This window comes from Prionailurus bengalensis, chromosome C2, assembly GCF_016509475.1.
Source record: "Prionailurus bengalensis isolate Pbe53 chromosome C2, Fcat_Pben_1.1_paternal_pri, whole genome shotgun sequence".
Lineage (NCBI taxonomy): Eukaryota > Metazoa > Chordata > Mammalia > Carnivora > Felidae > Prionailurus > Prionailurus bengalensis.
In genome coordinates, this window is record NC_057350.1 from 9,005,529 (window position 1) to 9,026,722 (window position 21,194).

Here is a 21,194-nt window from a genome sequence, read left to right on the forward strand (position 1 = left end):
CAGACACTGCGATATCCAGTAGAAGGAAGGAGCGTTTTGTCCCCTTTGCTCCTCTCTTTAAGAGCAAAGCTTAACCAGCAGCCCCCTGGGCATTCCTTTAAATCTCACTGGCCCTGATTATATCATATGGTCAAGCGCAAGAGATCATTGCAGAGGGATGGGAACCATCACTATTTGGTTTTCTTCAGGTGTGTCCAGAGACATGCGCACCCATTCCTGAGCAAAGCCGGGTTCTGAACACCAGGAGAAGGTGGAAGGGGCAGCTGAAGAGCTTACGAGACCACGGCACTAACCTTTGGGGTCACCCATTGGTGTTTCTCATGTACTTGCTTTGTTACATTTTTCCACTCTTTTCCTTTTTTTTACATAAGAAATGTATACGTATTTTCTTGTTCTAAATAATTTACTCCATACAGAAGTATGTGGAGTAGAAATATGAAAGGTGTCTTTCGCCGCCCTCCCCCAACCTCACTTCCCTCCCCAGAAGGAACTTCTGTCTCTACATTGGTGTCTCCTCTTCCTATCCCCTTTATGCATCTGCATATATACATATGTTCACTACACACATAGGTGCTTTGCTTTCCTTTTTACGTAGATGGTATCCTGTTCTGCCAATGGCCTTTTTCCACTTGGCTCTCAGTACTTCTGGATCCACTTGATTCACTGTAATGACTGAATATTATCCCTAAGGGTAGATATTCCACTGCCTTGTATCTTAGGTAGCTTTTCAATCTTGGGCCTTATCTCCCTAGCTAGAGTATGAATATCCTGAGGGCATATTTTTCTTTCTACAGCCAAACACTTAATATAAAATGTTCCTGCAAAGTGAAAGTCAATTAATAGCTATTGATGAAAGGATCCTCTCTCCCTTGCCACCTGAGTTGTCTTAGCACCTCTGATGGACTGACAAGGAGCCCTTTTCTGAGCCAGTAAAGGTATCCGGCACCATGGTCTATCAGTTTGTCATTCTTTGGCCCATCGACAAGAGTGACAAATCAATCTACGAGCAAGAGAAAGTTGGTCATCTTCCACTGGTGCTTTGGTAGCGTTTTCTGGGTACAGGATGGCACAACATCTCCCTCTCCCTGAGCAGGCTGTCAATTCAGAGCACTTTGGGCTACTTGCAAAGTTATACATTATCTCATTGTTCAGCTCACATAGGAGCATCGGGGCAGAGTTATTAACAGCCCACACTTCCTGGAGAACCATTTCAAGGGCTACTAATGGTGTTCACAGACTGTTGAGCTGGAAAAGTTATCCATTTGCCTAGACACACACTCTTAATAACCCTTTCCAGGTTTCTTAAGGCAGTCACAACTACATAAAATAGATTACAACTGAACCTATTCTAGACCCTTTGGTGGGGAGAAATTACTTCAATATGAGGTTATCACCTGCAAACAGACCAACCAAATGAACCTCTCAGGGCAATCACTCTTTAAGCAGATGTTGGCATTCAGACCTGCTGATAGCATCAGCGGATATCATCTTAGGCCTTGGTGGGGCTCCTTGTACTTCTGAATCCACGAGCTTCCTGTAGTAGCCGAAAAAAATCACCATTGTGAAAAAGTAAAGAAATGAAACACATGTCTCCCAGATGTGCTCTTTGCATTGGGGAAGACTCTTAAAGCTTGGGCCTTAACAGGAAACTTGGGACGATGAAAAGAAATCAAGCAATAGGAATGAAACTGAAATTAGTTTATGTCCCTCAGCTGATAACACACAAGGGGAAACTGTTTGATCAATCATTTTAATTAATATTGATTATGAAAACTCTGGTCCCGCCTACTCAAAAGCCTACATGTGAATTAGGGAAACAGGACACCCACATGAAATATTGGACACCACCACCAGGTGATATGGGATCAAGACTAAGTAAATGCCTATTGTGGGTTTAGAGGGAAAATCTATTGAGCTGCAAGGCTATGCTTCCCAACAGGACTGGCAACCTGCCTTGTTATACTCCGAAAGGATTGTACTTGACCCTCCACTTGTATAAAAAATACAAGCATTTCTCTTTGGGAACCCAGCCTGCATTTCTTTGCTGACTTGCATGCCTCTGTGTGTGTGTCTTCATCTGTTGGGGTTGGAGGATTCCCAACCCGCCTCCCTCTGTTTCTATCACCTCCCTGACCTTGAAATCGTCATGACCATTGAAGAGCTTTATGACCCTTCTCCCCTCACCTTCACCCACCATCTCACCCTAATTCGTTGAGAAAACTATTGCTGGCAGATAGAGAAGGTAGAATCAAGAGAAAATCTAGACACCACTTGCTAAAACAGGGTAAGAGGGTTCATAATAAGTAGGTCAGAGCTGATTTGAGGGATTTGGCTGGGGGTTACCATACAGGCTCCACCTCCATGCCCTGGTATTGGTGTCCCCAATACCTCATGTGGGTATTTCTGTAAACAAATATTTTTTTAAGGCCAACATTGGATTATATGGCTGCAGATCTTGGAATTCAAAAGGGAAAGATGAAACCTTTACAGTAACGTGGGAGTTTTCTTTCAAGTGGAGTTTTCTCTACAGAATGTTTTTGCTTTAACTGGTAATTAAAGATGGGCAAAACACTCCTGAAGAGACGGGCTTTCCTCCTCACCAAGCCTGTCTCTCCAAGAGAAACAGGCACAGGTAGGGCCACAGAACCCACCCTCCCAAGGAACGCCAACTGCTCCTGATAGTTTATGGTCTGGTCCATGTCAATTTCTCATGTGTTACCCTTTCTAGGGGCTGCAAGGCCCAGCGATCTGGACACAGGCCAAGAAGTCAAGAACTGTTGAAGCCAACGTCTCCACTCTCCTACTGACACCAGCGACCACCCAGCCCAGCCCAACCATACGGCTTCTTGTTTTCCTGATGTATGAGGTGGGTAGAATGCTCTCCCCCTAGAAGAGGACTCCAAGGGATCAATTAGTTAAAACCTGTAAACATGTATCATTATAATTATTATTCCAGTTTCTAGTTAAAATTGAACCGGCCAAAAGGAAAGAAAATACCGCCGAGGCTGCCTCTGAGGGCAGCTCTCTTTGCTTTTCCGGTATTTCTGGTCTGACTGGTGGAAGAATGTCCTGAGCAGCTCTATGCTGGGGGGCTGAGAGGGAGCCGTGCTCACCGCATTTGAGGTTGAGGAGGCCAAGAAGACGATTGAGCCCTGGATATTACGGGGTTCTGGCTATTCATACCACCCTCTCTAGCCAAGGCTGGACGGCTCCCGTGAGCCCCAAGGGTGAAAGCGCGTCTCAGGCAGGGCTCTGACTGTGCCCCTTTGGCAGGTTGTGCAGGAGATCGGTAGGCAGACTTGGTTTCTAGGGTGTCGCTCTAAACCAAAACCTCTAAGGCAGTGACTACTGTATTCCTCAAGAGAAGAACCTTGGGACTGCCGATGTTGTTAGAGAAATTTTCAGCGTGGTGGGGGCAGCCTCCTTTCAGCATTGCCTCTGCCTTGCTCCTTATTTCTTCATGGAGACTTTCAGACGACACCTCAGTCACCTTACCACAGCTCTCCTTCTTCTCTGGGTCTGAAAAGTTCCATGGCATCCCCACTCCTACTTTCCTGTGGACACCTCCATGCCCATCTACCCTTCTCTAGCTTAGCCCAAAATGAGGCCTGGGGCACTGGCCACGCAGCTTCCGGCCCCAGCAGCTTCCGGCCCCAGCAGCTTCCGGCCCCAGCAGCTTCCGGTCCGAGCGTAGCCTGAGCGTGGCCTCCTCTCAAGACGGCCGTGCCGCCACCGGAAGTGTACGGGGCCCAGGGCCGTTCCCCCACCCGCAGGCCTCGGGGGATGCGGTTAGCACAGCGGCCGTGCCCGGGGCCGGGTGGAGACGAGCTAATAATTCCACACTGTTTAAACGGTGGTTTTAAAATATTTGTTCAGTATTTACTCAGAGGAAAGGCTGAGTGCTCTGAATAAATCAAGGAAGGGCCCAGCAGGAAGAAAGGCCCTTGGGGGCAGCTTCAGCCTCTCCCCTCCGCTCCAGAGACTTTATTTCTGGCTCCCAATTTGCAGCCCGCTTGCAGCAAAACAGAAGCCCGGCAATTAAGGGCACCGGCCTGTGTCAGAAGACACTGTTCTGGCTCTGGGAACCCCTCACTCCGGGCCCGGCCGCATTCAAGAATCCTTCCCTGTCCCCCTCTGTTCCCCCCGAGGGCAGTAGTGGAAAAGACTATTGTCTCTCTGTCTTGCCGTGTTTTGGTTTTTCTATGATGGTGCAGGCGTTCCCCTGCCCCTGCCCAACCTGGCTGATAGAACAGGGCGTTAGGTCTCTTTCCAAGCACACCGGTGCTCCTGCGGGTGGTGGCCCCCTGCCGGCTTGCCCCTGCCCACCACCCCTGGCCAGGCCCCCCAACACGGTGTCCCCGTGACACAGAAGGGGAGCAGAAGTCAGGAAGGTTTGCTCCTCACGTCTTTATCAGCTTGATTTTGGCTTCCACCTGGACGCTCCGTCACCCCCGGCCCCGGTCGGCTCTCCCAGGTGTGCAGTACTGCTTGTGAGGCTGCTTCGGATCGCAACGTCCCCCACCCTGTCCCCAGGGGCTCTCCGAACCTGGCCCCCAGGTTCCTGTACCATTTCGCCCCAATCCCCTTTCTGCCCATTCTGTGTCCACCCAGTAATTCAACACTCAGGCCGTTGTCTCTGGACTCTTTTACCTGGTGATGGCCTCAGATCCTGGAAGCCTCAGATCCCCTGCCACACGTTCCCCTGGATTTGATGGGGTCCCCCCAGGCTGATACTGCCTGTTACTAGAACTATTCACCAGCCATGGGCGAGAGCAATCTAGGAGTTGGCGTTTCTTGCTTTTGTCGATGCCTCTTGACCTTTACAGCATGACTGACTTTATGCGACCCCTCGTTTCACGTTACACCTTTGGCTGACCGATACCTGCTGCCATTTCCGGCAGCTCTTGCGTCTCTGGGACGGGCACCTTGTTCCGTGTTAAATTAATACACACTGTTACTTAAAAGAGAAGACAGAAGCCTGTGATGGCGGATACAAAACTCCTTCTCCTTTGTCTAGAGCCTTTGCTTCACTCCCCAGAGGTAGCCATTGTGAACAGATGCTTATGCAGCTTCCAGAAGCGCTCTCTGCATGATCAAAATGCATAGGCTTCTTGTTTCACACGAATATGATCACACTGTACCCATTGTGCTCAACTGGCTTCTTGTACTTAAAATTGCGCCTTGGAACTCTTTCCACAGGACTACACAGAGGAGCGCTGAGCCTTTTAATGGGGCGCTCTCTTCCACCGTGCGGGATGCCATTGGTTAACTAGACTCCCGTTGAGGGCCATTTTGGTTTCATCCAGTTTTTTCACCAGCAAAAAGAATCAACGAGTGTTGCCTTTGCTTGCTGTAAGAGAGTACCTGTAGGGTGAATTTCTAGCAGGCAAACCGCTGGGTTAAAGAGTATTCACAATTGACGTTTCGATAGTATGATAGCATCAACAGGGCATTTTTTCAGAGAAGCAAAATTGTCAACTCGGCTATCCATACGTGGAAAGCCATGGTGCTCTAAGCCACGTTTCCATCAAAGCCAGCTGGTTTGGACCAGGCCGAGCCAGGAAGGAGTTAATGCACTTCTCTCACAAAACTAAACACGTAAGATTTGAGCAATTCTGAGTGGTTGTGTGTTTTCTTTTCACTGTGGCCCCCCGAGTTCCTCTTATCCCAAGGTCAGGTTGTTGTGTGTGTGCATTTGGCAAGGGGGGCAGCTTAAGGGTGATGGTGGGGAGTCTCTGAGCCTCGAAGAGCTCGTGGGGTTCTAGGGTGAGCTGTCGACCGTGGGCTCAGGGCTGCGGCTCCCCGAGGTGCTCTGTTCTTTGGATTTCTTTTTACCCCTCCAGTCATTCTGTGTCTCACAATCCAAGTGCCCCTTCTTCAGCCCTTTTTGACCTATGTTGTCCACTAGAAAATTAGTAAGGAGTTTAATAGGGTTGTTGTCCTGGGGTCCCCCTCCCGCTACAGCTCAGGTGGGCTTTCTGCAGTCCTTCCCAAGCTATTTGGGGTGAAAGACTGTTTTTTAATACTTTCCAATGTGTTACGGACCAGTACTTTGGTAGAATACTAGATATACTGAATTACTAGAAAAATGAAATCAAAAATACATACAAAATATGAGTTCAGTTTCTTTCTATTACATTTCACAGACACAAAAATGACTTTGTTATTTTGCTGTAAAAGTATTTTGAAATGCTGAATCTCAATTTCTGTTCTCATCTCATTGGAGATCTGGAACAGTTTGAGCAGCAGTACTCTATGCACTTTTCCAGAAGCTTTTGCAAGCTTCCTTTTGACCCAAAGCCTCTATTATTTTGCTGGGAGAGTGATTCTCACCCAATAGGGGGATTCATCCAGGTTTTCATCCGTGGAGGCCCTGGTTTAATTCCCAGGGTTTACACTGGGCTTGGGTTTAAGCTTGAGGCCCAGTCCCGTTGACCCTGGCTCCTCCCCCCTTTCCCCCGACCTTTCTGGTGGTGGCAAGAAATAACTCATATGCACAAGGTGCCATGATCTGCCGCCTTCATGAGAAGACATTGTTTTCTGTCCTTTAGATTTTACTTTTTCCTTGATTTAAGTCAAACACCAGCCTTCCTATTACTGTCTCTTCTCTATAACCCACTACAAACAAGAGAAATGTGAAATCTAGGGGTGTGGATCCAAGGGAAGCAATAGCACTTTTTCTTTCAAGCCTTTCAAACTTTTCAATTCACGTTTTACATAATTTTACACCTTGGGATATACTTTGGTTAGGTCTTAATACAAGGGACGTAGTGAGCAGCAGCTCCTCAGAATATGAGACTTTTAAGTCTTTTGTCTTCAAAAGAGGTGGATTATTACAATTTTAGGTACTTGGAGAACATTGGTTTTCAGATTGCCTTTGAAACCTGAAGTAGCAGATTACAGCGGCATCTAGTGGACACTAATAATATGCACTGCACTGTATTTCATCAATTATAGAACAGATTTTTCCCTGTTTTGAACTTTTTTGAAACTGGGAGTGTGGCTCATAATATATGGCATATTATGGTTTAATTAAAAATGTTTCTGTCTCACCGATAACTTCTTACAATTATCTTTGTTTCGTCAAAATAGGATTTTCGATATGAAACTTTGTAGGATGTTCATTCTTTCAGTAATATTTATTGAATATTGAATTGTATCTGTAACTTACGGACTTATTGCATGTATTATATTCAAAACTATTAATTTTAATGCATAATGTATGTCTTTATCCTTTATGTTACACCAATGCATTGATATTCTAACTTCATAAATTTAAAAATCCATTATTGTCTAGACCCAGTAGTTCTCAACACTGGCTACATGTTGGAATCACCTGCAGAATTTTCTAAATTATAACTAGGCAGAGCACGCTTCTCAGAGATCTGACCTAATTGCTCTAGAATTAAGAATTTTAAAAGCTTCCCAAGCCTTTAAATGTGTTGCCCAGACTGAGAACCTTTTCCTTCCTTCATTCAAGTCAGATGTCTCTGAGATTGTATAGATTTTTTAGGAGTCAAGAAATGTTCAGTATTTTGTTTTATAAACAAAAACTAAACAACTCATGTTTCTTATAACTATTATAATTTTGAAGGCAAAGAAACTCTACTCATTAAAGCAATCACGAATAACATTAAAACCACGATACTCAAGAAAAAATTCATTCCTAAAGATATCATCATTTAGTGCATCATCAAATAACGTACAACTTGCATTTGATTCTTACACATTCATCTGTGCAACATTATTTGAAGTGAACACCACAATAAGATCAGGAATGTCAATGAAGTGTAAAACGGTGGCTATAAAATTTACAAGACGTCACAGTAATATATCTTTAACATACCGTAACCCTCTCACGTAATGTCTATCCACTGAGGCAAAAAAAAAAAAAAAAATCTAAGGTATCATTTCCTTGAAATATTCTTTTCTTGGCTGGGAGTGGAACCCTGCTAATTCCGGGGCTGACCCCCCCCCCAGCATATTACAAAGATGGCGTAACTGCTCTTGACCTGGCTAGTGGAGCAGTAGAATGTGATACCGCGTGAGACTACAGTGGGGAGAAGAAGAATAGTTCATGGGAGACAGTGTAGAGAAGAAAGGACCCCGTTCATTTCTGGGCCTTACCACTTGCTAACTTTGTGATTTTGTGCAAGTTACCGAATTCGCCAAATCTATTGTTCCCCACTACGCAAACTGGGGATAACAGCACCAGCTTCAACTATTGTGGCTTCTAGAATTCACATGTGTAAACACGGAACACAAAATGGGCAGCTGATCCAATAGTAAGTACTGTGGCTCATGGTGGTTTATTCTTACTGCTTTTACCTCATTATGAGAATCAAACGATGGTGTTTTTCTGCATGTTTAAGGCAGAGCAGTACCATTAAGCCCTTCCAGCTTGTCTGGTTCAGACTCTCTAAACTGTGCTGTACAAGGTCCAGGCATGCAACTCATGTTTAAATAATAGCTGAGGGGTGCCAAGTGGTGCCCGGGTCGAGCACCCAACTCTTGATTTTGGCTCAGGTCATGATCCCAGGGTCATGGGATTGAGCCCCGGATCTAGCTCTGTGCTGAGTGTGGAGTCCTCTTGAGACTCTCTCCCTCTCTCTCTCAGACTAAAAAAAAAAACAAAAACAAAACTTGAGCCCCTTTTGGGGTCTTTGGACTTCATCAATCACTGGGCTTTTTAAATTCAGAGAACTCTTTTCTATCCAGTGTTCCTTCACGGCCGAGTAACCAAGTCCTAAACTATTCTCATTTCAATCTTCCTCATTCCATGAAAAGCCACCCTTACCCAGGACCAGGGACTGGCTGGGAGCCTGCCATGTGTCCCTTGTATTGAGAGAACCACGGGTCCTCTAATTCAGGCCGAGGCTGCTGCTCAGAGAGACTGAGAGAGCCTGCAGTTGCCATGGACCGCAATGGCCACCCTTGGGTACAGGGCAGGAGGGCTGCGCCCATGGCCTTGGTGCAGGAAATAGGGGAGGGAAGCCGCATGAAAGGGACCTCCGAGTGGGAAATGTGGGGTGCTGGGGCCCGTTACCTCAAGTGAGTAGGTCCCCAGTTCAGCTCGCCGGTCTCAGCCCAGAGACGAATGTCTCAGATTCCAAACGTCCCAAATTCCACCCGACCCCCACACCTTTGAGCAGGACGCTTCGTGGGTCAGATGACAGTGGCCATATCCCAAAGGTGCTGATTATGTGCTGATTGGATCTTAAGCTGTTTCTGCCACTCACACTAGTGACTCTCAGTCGTGCTTCTCAGGTTTATGGAAAGAAATATGTGAACAGAAGCTCTCTGCAGACACGTCAGTGTGAATGAATGCATTTCCTCACTTTTCATCTTGCTAACACAAACTAGGAGGATAATGCAAATCTTTCAGCCCTCAGCCAGACTTGGTTTTTTGCCTTCTTCCAGGCAAGAGGCAAGGTTCAGCCTGAGGTAGGTCATCAGAAGACCGAGAGGGCTCATGGTGCTGAGAAAACATGTTGCTGAGTTGCAGGCCCCGGTCCCCATTTATGAGCTGGGTCATGTTGGGCCACTCACTTAACGTCTCTGAATTTGTCTTCTCGTTATTAAATTTTTTTTTAACGTTTATTTATTATTGAAAGACAGAGAGAGACAGAGTATGAGCGGGGGAAGGGCAGAGAGAGAGAGAGAGACACAGAATCGGAAGCAGGCTCCCGGCTCCGAGCTGTCAGCAACAGAGCCGGACGCGGGGCTCAAACTCACAAACCGCGAGATCACGACCTGAGCCGAAGTTGACGCTTAACGGACTGAGCCACCCAGGCACCCCTGTTTTCTCACTATTAAATGGGATCTAATGATGCCGACTACATAGAGTTTTATGCGGATTAAATGAAATGATGTAAATGAGACGGCACAGTGATGGCCATTAGGTTATTATGAAAATGTAATATGGCATCTATTTGAAACTTGAAAGTAAACATCAAGAGGACCAGCAATTTACTATTGAAAGGTAGTTGTTTTAAAACGAAACAAAACAGGGGCGCCTGGGTGGCGCAGTCGGTTAAGTGTCCGACTTCAGCCAGGTCACGATCTCCCGGTCTGTGAGTTCAAGCCCCGCGTCGGGCTCTGGGCTGATGGCTCAGAGCCTGGAGCCTGTTTCCGATTCTGTGTCTCCCTCTCTCTCTGCCCCTCCCCCGTTCATGCTCTGTCTCTCTCTGTCCCAAAAATAAATAAACGTTGAAAAAAAAAATTTTTTTTAAATAAGAAAAAAATAAAAAAAAATAAAAAACAAAACAAAACAAAACAAAAGATATATCTCCATCTTGGAAAAGGATCCTTCAGACCCTGTTGTAGGGCAGGCAGTGGCTGGACGCGTCACTCCGTCCCGAGGCACCTTAGGCCGCGGTAACAGGTCGGACCTCAGCTGAGCTCTCAGCCAGGAAGGTGGGTGGGGGACGCGATTCAGCCCTCCCACCATTTCCTTTCATTTGCCTGCCCTCGACTTCTGTCAGACCCGGTGTCGGACTCCTGGATATGGGGCCGTGTGCTAACTTGCAATAAATAGACTAAAAAGGGGGAACTTTGCAACTAAGCCAAGTCAAACACCGCTGTGGAAACCTATCCCGAGTTGCCCTGAGGTGTTTCCAAAAGCAAAGCAAACATTATAAATGAACAGCATGCTCTAATTCTCCGCCTCGGGGGAGACCAGCATGGGAAGACACGTAGGCTCTGTCTGCAGCTGGGGCAGCCCGGCACTGCCCGTGGGGTCACTCAGGAGACCCCCCAGTTTCTCCCCACCAGCCACCTGATTCTGTGAGGCTATCACTCTGCACCAGGAGACCATGGCAGTCCTCGAAGCCGCTGGTCACCCAGAAAGCAGTAAATCGTTTTTGGCTTTGCCCCGGCTGGCTCCGTGAGCTCTAATAAGCCACTCGTGTGTCCTTGACCCCACCAGTGTATTTCGAATCCACATTTGTTACCCACGGGTCTGGATCCGTGATTCTCAACTTTACCGTGCACAAGAATCACCTGGATTGGGCTGGAGCTGACGTAAAAACACAAATTCCCAGACCCGCCTCCTGAAATTCTGCTTCAGTGGGTCCGGGTCGGGGCCCTGGAACCTGCCTTTGAACAAGCAACCGTGCAGATGCTAACACAGGCAGACCTCAGGTCCACCTTGAGAAACTCAAAATGCATATAAAACAGCTCGATTTTACCCCCAGTCGTGCTGTGTTAACATCCTCAGCTGACTCAGTCCCTAGTGAGTAATTCTTTCTAGGAACCCAGGCCCATAAAGCAAAATGGCTGCATTCATACACATTTGAAGGGAACAACTTACTAAGTGTTCTGTCCCTGGATGGTGCCGTGGGGGCAGAAGCAGATATATCCTGGCCTCAGCCTTTCGAAAGCCTAAAATCTAGCTGGGGCGACGGCTTGTGAGTGAGAGAGAGACACCAGCGAATGGGAGAGGCAGCGAGTGATTCCGGGAAGGAGTGACCTCCACATCGTCCCTTTGGGTACTGGACACAGAAGCTGTGGGTGCAGCCTAACGTGCTTGGGAGAGAGTCAGAGAATCCCGCTCAACGGACCAAGCGCGAACTAAGACCCACTGTGTGCCGGTGTGGCGACACAGCCGACGGAAGCTCACTGTGAGGATGGGGAGGGCTCGCTGTCAGGAGGGAGGACAGGGGCCATCGGACCAGAGCGTGGTGGCCGGAGGGCAGAGGAGGGCAGGGCTGGAGATGCGGTGAGTGGGAGCACACAGGGACAGTAGGGTGAGGCACGGGGGGCGGTGGGGAAGGATGTTGATCATGCAGGTAGAGGAGTTTGATCCTAATGACAGAGGGAGAGGGGGAATGGGTTTCTTAGTAGCAGCATAATGTTAAGAGAAGGGCCTCTTCTGGGACAGGAGCTGTCAGAGATGAACCGCGAGACCGGGAGCTTCCATGGATGAATTCCCTGGGATCCCAAGGACCGAATTCTGTGGACTTCCGTGTAGGTGGAGAATGAGGATGTGCTGGGTTGAACAGTGTGTCCCCTCCCCAAATCCGTGTCCTTCTTAGGACCTCAGAATGTGACCGTATTTGGAAGTAGGGCCATGGCAGATGTAATTAGTAGAGTTAGGATGAGATCATACCCCAGGAAGGTGGCCTCTTAATCCAATATGCCTGGTGTCCTTCTGATAAGAGGACAAAAGACACAGACGCAGAGGGATGATGACAGAAGCAGAGACTGGGGTGATGTGTCTGCAAGCCAGGGGGCGCCAGTGATTGTGGGCAACCAGCAGGATCTGGGAAAAGAGGCCCGGGCAGACTCTCCCTCTGAGCTCCCATGAAGACTCAACCTGCTGACACCTTGATCTTGGATTTCTGGCCTCCTGAAGTGTGGGGGAATTAGCTTCTGTTGTTGGAAGCCATCCGGTTTGTGGCCATCTGTTCGGGCAGGCCCAGGAAGTTATTGCAGGGGGCTTGAGGAAGAGGAGAAGGTGAGGACAGGTCCCTGGGGAGAGAAGGATGGTGAGGCAATGGCAGAGGCCCCAGAGATAGGGCTGCGGCCCCAGGACTCCGGGCAGGCATCTGTGAGGCCCCCCAGCGGTATCCACGGAAAACAGGAGGCAAAATCCTCCGAGGAGGAAGCCTGCAGCCGCCGTGGGCTCCGCCCTCTGCCCCCACCCCTGCACATCTTCCTATTTCCTCTTCCACGTATTTCTTAAACAGGTATCACAGTAGGCACATGCTTAGTCGAGGTTTCTGAGCCTTCTCCGGAAATTAAAGGATTTTTCTGGTTATTAAATGTGTGCCCAACGATTGTTAAGAGCGGGTCTTGTTTTTCCACTTAAGTATTGGGTTGTTTCAAAGAGAAAACACAATGCCCCCATTTTCCTCACTAAATTATAGCCCCGGACTTCCCCTATAAATTCAAAATTGGAGAAGGCTGAGGGCAGAATGGCCCCATTCACACAAAAACTCTCAAGGCTGGTTTCCCATGAGTTGCGGGCTTCCGTGGCTCCCCCGACCGGTATGTTAAGTCACTTGCGGCGTGCCTTCGTTGGTATCATCGCTGTGTGTCCCCTTCCCTCGGTGAAATTTCCTAAATGCAACCAAACATTGCTCTTCTGTCATATCAGGGTGGCTCGTGTCCACCAACATGACCAGTTGGTAAAATAATAATAATAATAATAGTAATAATAATAATAATAAATTTTTTTAAAAGCTGTCTCACCAGATGACTGGATAACCGAAGGAGGCCCCTGTCTGGGTGGCTAAATTACAAAAGGTGTCCCTGCCCGAGGGAGCCACTTAGGAGAAGATGACGTGACCCCTTGGCAGGGAGGGAGGCTTGGCCAGCAGAGCCCCGGTTGAGTTTCAGGTCTGTGAGCCCCCCATTTGCACAGGTGGGCCCAGCAAGCCCGGTCCCAATCCGGAACCGAGGATCGTTGGGTCCTCTTCCTTGGAGCTCAAGGTTCAGCGAGGGGTGTTCCCACCTTGCTGTGGGCGGTCTCATGGGCATGTCTGTCCCCGGCACTGTCAGCCTTAACCTTCTCCAGTCACAGGGCATCCCAGCCTGTTTGCTGCACTTCAATGCACGTATCTAGTCTGACCCTGGACATCTCGTTTTCCTCCACCAACCTGCCACCATACAAACAGCTTCTCCCCTCCGTTGTCCCACTGGTCTTTCATAACTAAACCCAGACAAGAGACGCAAAACAAAATTCTGTGCAGGAAGAAAGGGCAATTTTTCATCCTCCAGAACCAGGGAAAAGGCATCATTATTATCATTTCCCTTTTTCTTCTCTCTCCACTCGTACCTGGCCCCGTGCACAAAGGCACCCCCTCCTTGTCAACAATGTCACCACCAGTGTTGAGACCAAAGACTGACCACCGGGGAGCACCACCACTTCCAGAGGCTTCCTTCAGGGCTGCCCTGAAAGCGGCAGAGGAAATTAAACCACAACCCTCGCGAGGCCGCCCCAGCCCTCGCACCCCTGGAATAACATCGAAGTCACTGGTAGCAGATCTGAGGCGCAGCTCATAACTCAGCCCCTGCACGGGGGCTCACGCAGGTGTCTTGAGGTGGTTGGGACCCCAGTGACAGCAGTTAAGGGGACAGGTGTGACCTGTGCGGGGGAACAAAGTCTCCGTCACACAGCGATGAAATAAGGAGTGATTTCTCCGCCTCGTTCCGGCTTCCCCGGGCTCGGGGCAGGCCTCGAAGATGATTTATGTGAAGGCTTTGAAGTTAGGTACTTTCACTGCTCTCGCCGGGCCTGCTGGAGTTTGCTGAAAGGTAGAAGTTACTGGAGATAGGGAAGATCAGTCCGAAAAGAAAGCAGACTTCCTGGAAGAGAAAAGAAAACAGACTCAGAACTGCTTCCTTCCGGGAAGCAAGAAAGCCTTTGTGCCCTGCAGCCTCCGTTCCCTCCTCCCCCGCAGCTGGCTCCTCAGGAGTGAGTCCTGCGTGGGTGACGGGCATTTGGTCTAAGGGCTCCAGACCAGGTGACTTAAACCAGGAAGCAGGTGCGAGGGATGCTTCCCGGAGATGCCCTGCCGCCTCCTGGACCCCGAGTTCCCCACCAGGTTCTAAATCTGCAGGAATCCGCCCTCAGGAGAAAGGCTTTTAAATCCACTTGGATTGAACTTGGCCCTTCAGAAATCTTGACCTTGACACCACGGTGTTTTAGTTCCCCAGGGCTGCCGTAACAAAGTGCCACCGATTGGGTGGTTTAAAACAACTGACATTTATTCTCTCACAGTTCTGGAGGCTAACAGTCCAAAATCAAGGTGTCAGCAGGGCCGTGCTCTCTCTGAAGGCTCTAGGGAAGAATGCTTCCCTGCCTCTCCCGGCTCCTGGTCATTGCAGCAAACTTTGGTGTCCCTTGGGGTGTGACTGCTCCACTCTGGTCTCTGCCTCTGTCTCCACATGGTCTCCTCTCCGTGTCTCCTCTCCTTTTCGGATAAGGACACCAATCAGATTGGATCAGGGCCCACCATTATGACTTCATTTTGCTTTTTTTTACTTTTATAAAGGCACTGCCTCCAAATAGAGTCACATTCTGAGGGCCTGGGTGTTAGGACCTCAACACAAGAATGGGGGAGGGGAGGTCACAGTTCAGCACATGACAGTCATTCTTCCATGCCAAGATGGTGAGGGCTCAGAGTCACTTCCACCATTCAAGTGTGGGGGTGCCATGAAGCTTCTTTAGTTCTCTTCCTCCTGAGCCCTTGTCCCCTGGGTAGCAGAGGGGACTTTTATTTGTCATCAGGATTACCTCCGCCCTTTCTGTTGAAACAATTACTTTGAGGGGAGCAGGCTTCATGAGAGAAACCCTCACCGGTTTACCTCTCATGAGTTTACCTCTCATGAGTGCTGGGTCTCTCCTTCCTAGGCTCATACCAAGATGGCAGCTAGTACACAGGGGAGTTCATGGGCCCCATGGGGAAGGGACAGATCTCCCATCCAGTCCCTGCACTGGCCTCTTCTACCTGGAAGCCACATTGGTCCTGGTGAGCGTGCTGATAGTTACCCGCTCAGGGAAGCATGGGCTGGGTCTGCCTTCTGGGCATTCAGCTGATGTCCTTGCTAAAGACAAGGAACTGAAGGACTAGGTTTGGGCGTTCTCACGTGTGACCAAGCCACTTTGGAGATCCCCCAGTGACTGGTGGGATGCCCACTCTATCCCTGGCCAAGGCGGGCTCTTTGCAGCCATTGACTCCCAGCCAGACTCTTGGCTACATGCGATACCTGCTTTGGGGACATGTGAGGATCCCTGGGTCCTCTGTAGGCCTCAGAGGAGACAAAGGGAGCCAGGAATCCTGAACTCAAGCTCATCCATCCCACCTTCCTGTGACCACATTGCACTCCCAGCACCCATGCACCCCAGTGTTAGGATGGGGTTGTCTCCTCCAAGGATTCAAACAGGTAGCAGAAGAAAAGCCCATTTTCTTTGGGGTCCCCAGAACGTTCAATGTGGGGGAGATGGGGGCAAGCATATGTGACCACAGGCTTTCCCTTCCTTATCCACGAGGGCTGGCAAGAACTGAGTTTCCCCTGCTCCTCGGGGCAGAAACTTACATGCAATGTCCTGAGTTTTCTAGATTATAAGAAGTTCAGGCATCAAATCTCTGGGCCCAGATCTTTATATGGTAATAGGAGCTAAAGGAATTTTGAAAGTTATCTCTTGCCAATCAATGCCTGGCTTTCACAAACACTGTCTTTCTGAGAACATAAACACCTGTATTGAATATCACAAGCCAGAAACCTAGTCCTTCTTGCTATTTCTTCTCCACGCCCTGCCTTCCAGAGCAGCCCTCGCTACCCACAGCATCCCAATTCAGCTGGGACTCCTACGGTGTGCCACCTCTCTGTGGAGCTGGCCCTGAGACCAGGAGGGTAGGGCAGAGCCTCTCATCAACTGCTGTCTCTAGGGCTTGCTTCTTTCATCCTTGGACCCAGGAGCATCTAAGTGGCCATCCAGTGACCTCCTCTCAGGTAGCAAAAAACAGACCAGCTACCAAAAAAACTGGCTCAATAGGTATTCTTTCAAGATCAGTTCTTCCTGCTTCTCAGCTCCTTACTTAAGGGCCAAGACTTTGACCAAGTTCTCCCGGGTTCTAATATGCCCCACCTCTCCCAGTCTAAACAGCTCCCAGCCTGAAGTGGGGGGTGTACGCATTTTCTGCGACTGCCACAATAAATCACCACAAACCAGGAGGCCCAAAACAACAGAGCTTGATTCTCTCACAGTTCTGGAGGCCAGAAGTCCAAAATCCAGGTGTCATCAGGGCCATGCTCCCCGAAGGTGTCAAGAGCCACAGGGAAGGATCCTTTCTTAGCTCTTTCAGCCTCTGGGGTCTCTTGGCACCCAGTGGTGTTCCTTGGTTTGTGACGGAATCACCCCAATCTCTGCCTCGTCTTGACATGGGCCTCTTCTCTCCTGTGTTTCTCTTCTCTTATAGGGACACCAACCAATAGATTTAGGGCCCGGCCTAATCCAGTATGACCTCTTTTTTTTTTTTTTTTTTTTTGAGATAGAGAGAGAGTGTGCATTAGCAGGGGAGAGGCAGAGAGAGGGAGGGAGAGAATCTCAAGCAGGCTCTATACTCAGCACGGAGGCCGACATGGGGCTCGATCCCACAACCATGAGATCATGACCTGAGCCGAAATCAAGACTGGGACGCTTCACTGAGCCACCCAGGTGCCCTATGACCTCATCTTAACTTAATTACATCTACAAAGACCTGCTTCCAAATAAAGTCACAAATAAGGTTCCAGGTGGACATAAGTTTTGGGGTCAGGGGAGCACTATTCAACACTACAGGGTCTCATGGGTCAATGCTTCCTAATATTGTTCTCACTCTGGTGGCAAAACCCCAAGCAGATTCGGTGCTCGGGAAGAGAAAGGCGCCTGTTCATCCTGCCCCATTCTGCCAAAATGTACCATATTTATATGCAAGCTGTGTGGGTTTTCATAATAGCCTTACACATACCTTCCGAAAGTAACAGCGCCTGCAAACACTGGCCTGTGGCATTTGCTCCAGGCTCACCCACACTCCCTGCTTCTGGAACAGCCCTTCCCCTGGTCATTTATGCCCCTTTGCTTATTTGTTTATACCCTTTCTTGTTCCAAAAAGGATTTCGGGCAGATGGTTTTTATTACCGGGCTAAATGAACACAGCAAGATCCTGTAGCAAATACAGTGCTCTCCGCAAACATAAATTTCCATGAAACCAACATGAAAAAACCCAAAAGCACTTGGAAATTAAAATGATGGTGTTAAGTTTGACATCGGGCTCCTTTCTTATTTTCGTTGACTTTCTGAAACATATTACATTCCTCGCTGCTCTGGTTTTGCAAGCTTTGTGCGTTCTTTCTTATTTTCTGGTTAACCTCTTTATGGAAGAGGCCCCTGGTCAAAGAAGGGAGATTCTTGAGCTAAAGGTGGAGATTAAAGTGTCTTGTTTTAGGGCACAAACTCTAGAAAGGAGATTGTGAGGCAAGTCCATCAGGGCACAAGCACACGTCGCTCCGTACTTCTCAAACTGAACACTCAGAGTATTCCTCTCCCTTTGGTAAAAGGCCTGATGGTGTCTGAGTGTGTCCCGAGAGCCTGACTTTCTCATCCACATGCTGCCTGATCTGTGGCAAATGAGATATTCTGAAAGCGTTTTAAGCTAGGACCCAGCAAAGCCATGCTGGTCGCTCAGCTGCGATGGACGTTAAGCCAGGAATGGAACTGGAGAGCAAAGCTTTTCTGAAAATCCTGCTGGAGACCCACCCTTGTTCACTCACCAAATCTTGATGGAGCGCTCAGTGCCCGCCTGCAGACCTCCACCCAGAACCCACTTGCTCCTCACCGCTGCCTTTTCCCACGGCTTGAGGGAGGGCTGGTGACCCTGGGCGGGCAGCCTAGGGAGGAAGGAACTTGAGCTTGGGTCAGAGGCCCAGATTTTTCTATGATCAGCTGTAAGGACTGGACAAGATGCCTAGACTTGATAACGGATGACTCACAGAGTCATCTGTATGATGAGATGATAGTCTGTGTGCAAGCCCTTGGTAAATTAGAAGGCGCAGGAAACCCGGAGGTGTGACACCAGCATCAGCCGACTTTCTGCACCATGAGGGGGTAGCAATTAGGAGGAATCCAGGGTGGGCGAGTCTAGAATGGCAAGTGGATGACCTGGCGGTCTTCGCAGGCCCCACCTGATGCTTCGCAGGTCCCACAATGGGGCTGCGTGGCTGCTGCTTCTGCGGTGGCCCAGCCGCCGGCACCTGGCTGAGTAGGAACTTCCCACAGCGCACCCTTGAGGCCAGGAGGGCTCACTGCAGGGAGGCCACTGTTCCACGGCCTTAAAGCCTCTGATAGTCCTTGGTCCTCCCAGGTGGACCAGGGTCAGGCTTTGGGCATTTGGCTCTCAGCACTATCTAGAACAGAGACAAGAGGAAAGTGTTGTTTGGGCTAATGTCTGAGAATATTTATTCCAATGAAACTCCTTGCACGTAAACTAAAGAACTACTGTGAGCACAGTGGATGGGGCGGTCCCACTCAGTATGGCTAATATAAGACACACAATTTGTGAGTGTGCGTGTGTGTGTGCGCATGTGTGCGTGTGTCTTTCATTGTGGTAAAATACATGTAACATAAAACTTACCATTTTAATCACTTTTCATTGTATAGTTTATGGCATTAAGTACATTCACATTGTACAACCATCACTACCATCCATCTCCAGAACTTGTTCCTCCTCCCAAAAGGAAATCTGTCCCCATTAAACTCTGACTCCCTATCCCCCCTCCCCTGCCCCCGGGAACCACTGTTCTACTTTCGGTCTCTATGAATTGGACTCCTTTAGGGACCTTAGATAAGTAGAATCACATAATATTTGACTCTCATGACTGTCTTATTTCACTCAGCATAACGTCTTCAAGGTTCGTGTGGTAGCGTGTGTCCAAATTTCCTTTCTTCCTAAGGCTTATAAATAATACTCTACTGCATGGATAGACCTCATTTTGCTTATCCATGCATCCATCATTGGACATCTGGATTGTTTCCACCTTTAGGCTACTGCGAATAATGCCGCTATAAACATGGATGTACAGATATCTGTTTGAGTTTCCAATTTCAATTCTGGTGATCTCTTAATATTTAAGACATAATTCTTTGGTTGTCACATATCAGGTAATCTCTGGGCACTCTGTGAAGTTACTAGTAGCTATTTCATCCGAAAGGTTAAATCTTCCTGTGTCCAGAGTATGAAAGACCAATTAGCACATACAGGATCATGCTGATATGTGTGTTGCTGAGATTGCTGACAGCTAAATTATGGGCACCAGATAAAAAAAAAAGTGAGGTCATGTCTCACAGATGTGTTGTTTAAATTTCAGAAACTTCTCATTTCACACCAAGTGGCCAGCATTAGCCAAAATATTTATGTTCAGACAACATCAGAGAAGCCCAGCTTGAACTAAGATCTACCTAGTCTTCCAGGATAAAAGCATAAACAGGGGTGGTGGGGGCGGGGTGCCTGGGTAGCTCACTTGGTTGAGCCTCTGACTTCAGTTCAGGTCATGATCTTACGGGGTGTGAGTTCAAGCCCCGCGTTGGGCTCTGTGCCGACAGCTCAGACCCTGGAGCCTGCTTCAGATTCTGTGTCTCCATCTCTCTCTCTGCGCCTCCCCCACTCACGCTGTCTCTCTCTCTCTCAAAAAAAAAAAAAAAAAAAAAAGAGCAGGCAGGGAAGGAGCTTCTTCCACCAAGCCTGTCCCTCTGTAGATAACACCATGGTCAATCCCAGGACCCCAAAAAAACCCCAAACCAGGATCATAGCAACCTGGCACCCACAAGAGCCCTCTCTGTGAAAGAGTGACAAAAACTCTCCTTGTGCAACAGGAGCCCAGCAGCTGCCAGCACATTTTGGAGATGTGATTTATATATATGGGGATATGAGCCCAGATACTAAGGCTAGTCTGCCTGGGTTCCAGTCTTGCCTCTGGTACTTAAAGCTGGATGACATTGGACAGGTCATTTATCTCCTTGAAGCCTCCATTTCTCCAACCATTAAATGGTATTAATAGTAGTGCCTTGTAAAGCAAAGGGCTATTTTGAGGGTTAAGTTAGTAAATATATGTAATGTGCTTAAAATCACATGTAGCACACAGTGGGTGCTATGTTAGTGTTTGGCATCATTTTATTATCATTATTACTGATAAGAGGAATCCACCAAAGTCAGGCCTCTGTCAAGTTAACGTGAAACCTAGAACAATGGTTTCCACTGGAGTCTAGTGGCTTTGACTAGATATGCTGTCAATAAATTTAGCAAGGTCAAGTTTTGCAATGGCCTTTACCCCCAGGAAGAGAGCTGAGAGTCTGCTAACTGCAGACCCAAAAGGAGCCCGAACCCCAAACCACAGGCCTACTGCATATATAGCTTCCCTTTCATTAAATTGTTCATTCAACAAACTTTTTACCAACTTCCTAATGTGTGTCAGACCTTAGCCCAGCTCTATGAGGAATCAAAAATGAATCAAGCTTCAAAGACCAATTGAGAGCAGAATAAAGGTGATATATTCATCTGCCCATCCACCCATCTATCCATCCATCCATCATCCATCCATCCCTCCATCCATCCCTCCATCTATCCATCCATCCATCTCTCCATCCATCCATCCATCCATCATCCATCCACTTATCCATCCATCTGTCCATCCATCTATCCATCCATCCA